Here is a 3,510-nt window from a genome sequence, read left to right as displayed (position 1 = left end):
AGTCCAAAAGGTGAATCAGGCTTACTCTGCTCACCTCTCTGGCCCCAACAGCACAAAGTCTTCTTCGACTATCAAGGCACGCCGGAAATAGCAGTTCACAAGAGAGTGACAAACATACAAAAGTAGAGGAAAAATGACGATAGTAAGGATGAGGAAAGAAAAAGCAGCATCTCCCCCTATGTTGTTCCGTCACAGTATGAGCATGACATTGATAAATCAGCCCGTTTACAATTCTACTGTGCATAAGAATATGTTAATATCCTCCATTTGGGAATGGCCTTAAGACACATTTGTCAGTTGCATTGCTGTGGGGGTGGGGGTGGGGAGAACATATTATTTGCCAAGGATAGCAATCTAAAAGAGGGATAGAGATTTCGATAATTAAAATTCCGTTGATATTGACATTGAAAAAAAAAGATAAATCCCTCCGTTTACAATTCTACTGTTCATAAGAACATGTATATACCCCCCTCCCCTCCCTTTTGGAATTCGTACATTAGAGAGGTCTGAAGACTATCTGAGATTGCGTGAACAAATTATATAGTATTTCATTCAAAGTTAAAATTCTGCTATGCCTTCCTAAAAATATTTCAAATGAATCAGGAAGTAAAGTAAGCAACCAAAATGAAGTTCTAATAAAATAAGATAGGATAAGAAATTATAAGATAAAGATAATACTTTATTGTCCCAGAGAGAAATACTTATTGTCTTTACTGGACCGTAAAAACACACGCAGGTATACATAACAAATTTAAATTATAATATTACTCTCATTAAAATTCAATATGAAAAGAGAAGTAAAGCTGACAAAATGTAAAAAGTACATATCGCATCAGAAGCATCATTCAACCACATGCTGGAATTCAATTACCAGACCTTTGGAGTTATATACATACTCTATTTAAGAGCAATACACATCTATGCTCATTCTGACAAAAGCCTTATGCTAGATGGTAAAAAAAAACTTCTTTTATATCTTTCATTCTTTCTTTTTGGAGGTAGATCAACATTTTTGCTGCTGTCTTACAATTTGTGTGGAAAGGCGGTGTGATGGGTAATATTGTTATACCAAAAAAACCCAAACCCCACAACAATAATAAACAACGACGTCATAGCCAAAATCTCAAACGGGAGCACCAAGAAGTTAATGAACCAAATACGGGGTGCCCACTACGGACGGGATCGGCCGATCGAGGCGATCGCCAGACTCGATCGCTTCAAAAACAAACATGTTTGTTTTCAGTTTCAGGCGATCGAGTCGGGCGATTGGCCCGATCCAGCTAAAGACAAAGACAAACAAGAACACTTGATAGCTTCAAAAGACATCTTAATCGTGTTCTGTTCCTACAGGCCTATCCTTCATAAGCTTTTAGTTTTAGCGTTATTTTTTATATAGTTGTTCTGTGCCTTTGTCTGAATGAAAATAGTCTATGTGTGTGTGTGTGTGTGTGTGTGTGTGTGTGTGTGTGTGTGTGTGTGTGTGTGTGTGTGTGTGTGTGTGTTTGTGTATGCACATAAATAAATAGGGCATGAGAAGAAAGGAATTAGTGGTACGAAAGGTTTTGAAAAAAGGTATTCCGAAGTAAAGCGCGAGGAGCTACTTTTTTGTGTGGAAATGTGCTATATAAATGTTATATTATTATTATTATTATTATTATTATTATTATTATTATTATTATTATTATTATTATAATAAAAAAACAACTAAAAGCATTTCACTTCAGATTAGAACCCATAAATACGATTAAAACATACATTTTGCTGTGTATACATACCAAACATCCAGTTAGGTTCAGACGTCTCTGAAATTACTGTCAGATCCTGGACAGACACAGCAGCAGCCAAGAGATCTCGATCTAGATCTACTCCGTTTCCAAACAGCTGATCTTGATGAATAATAATACTTTTAAGATACTGTTGTTTGGTCAAACTTTTTTTTCTCAGGTTAGTAGCTAAAAACTGTTCTAAGTATTATAAGTGTTCGTCGTCGGTTGTTATATTTACAACATTAGTGTTGCCAAACCATTACTCATCTCAGTTATTCGAAAAGACTTGCGTTCTGATATCCGTGTTCTTGAACAATGAAGGGGTTACACTGTGCACAATACAGGGGTCAACTAACACAGTACCGTACTTGCTCTACCAAAGGTTTTATCATAAATTAGTTTTTAGTTTTAGTCGAGTTTTTACGGCGCTCGCAACTGCATAAGGTCATATGAGCGCCAGAAGATTAGAGGTGTTACAAGAGAGTAACAAATATTAAAAAAGAAAAAGGGGAGATAAGGGCGATAGATGTTTCATAGGAAAGAAGAAACAAACCACACCAGAGTACCCGCCAACTACTCACTTTGTCATAAAAGAACAAAAATAAAAAAACCCCCAAAATTTATACTATTGTTCATCTAACAAACTGAAACAACAAAACTATTAAGACGTCTGAATTAACAAAAATAGCAAATTGTTATTGTCAACATAGTATTTATTATTTTATCAAAGGAATAAAACACACAACGTTGGAAAAACGTAATGGCAACGATGAAAATAAATATCATAGGAACCAGAGTTCAGGTTCGTGTGGCTGTCATAATATAACGTCGCTATTCATTAGACTCTGCAAACAGCTAAAGACTAGATCTAGAAATAATATCATTATTCTAACATTTTAGTTCAAACTTCATTCACATTTGTACCTCAAATACAAAAGAAACATTCAAGAAGTCTGTAATGATACCAAGCTCTCTGGATACATTCATGAAGTCTGTAAACTAAGATCTTTGGAAACATTAATGAAGTCTGAACACCAAGCACTCTTGAAACATTCTTGAAGTCTGAACACTAAGATCTCTGGAAACATTCTTACAGTCTGTATACTAAGCTCTTTGGAAACATTCATGAAGTCTGTATACTAAGATCTCTGGAAACATTCATGAAGTCTGTATACTAAGCTCTGTGGAAACATTAATTAAGTCGAGTCTTGCAATATGGTCGCTTTTATGGACCAACCAAGAGGGCTAACCAAGATTACGTTCATATTTGTACCTCAAATGCAAAAGAAACATTCATGAAGTTTTTTGTATACTAAGCTCTTTGGATACATTCATTAAGTCGACTCTTTAAAGGACAAGCGGGCTAACCCAGATTACGGGGTTTTCAGAAATCTTGAACTACACCAAAAGTGGGCATTGCCCTACCTATAGGAGAAGTTTGGTTTCATTGGTGTGTATATTTGTTTGGTTATATAGAAAACTCTCCTGGCTCCTGGTCTTATAAAGAAACTGAACAAGGGTCCAAGAATTGTAACTTTGATTTTTTTCAAAACAGCATTTTACGGGATAGATAAATGCCGTTTTCAGAAAATTGAAGCTTAAGTTTTTGGGTCCTTATTCAGTCTCTTTAAAGACAAGGAGATTTTTCTCTGTAACCAAACAAATATACGCACCAATCTAACCAAACTTTTCCTATAGGTAGAGCAATGCCTACTTTTGGGGTAGGTCAAGATATCTGGACCCC

At 35.6% G+C, this 3,510-nt stretch overlaps 1 protein-coding gene across 1 annotated transcript in view; it reads right to left on the bottom strand.

The window, feature by feature from the left end:
* Positions 1 to 2,201, bottom strand: part of LOC101848036 — a gene marked incomplete in the record, with an annotated part of 21,052 nt that extends 18,851 nt beyond the window's left edge. The window contains 1 exon segment of the mRNA XM_013081113.2: positions 1,776 to 2,201.
* Between the last annotated feature and the right edge of the window lie 1,309 nt (positions 2,202 to 3,510).

Source organism: Aplysia californica, unplaced genomic scaffold (genome assembly GCF_000002075.1).
Source record: "Aplysia californica isolate F4 #8 unplaced genomic scaffold, AplCal3.0 scaffold00116, whole genome shotgun sequence".
NCBI lineage: Eukaryota > Metazoa > Mollusca > Gastropoda > Aplysiida > Aplysiidae > Aplysia > Aplysia californica.
The sequence above is the reverse complement of the archived record's forward strand: the minus strand, read 5'-3'. Positions and strand labels throughout refer to the sequence as shown.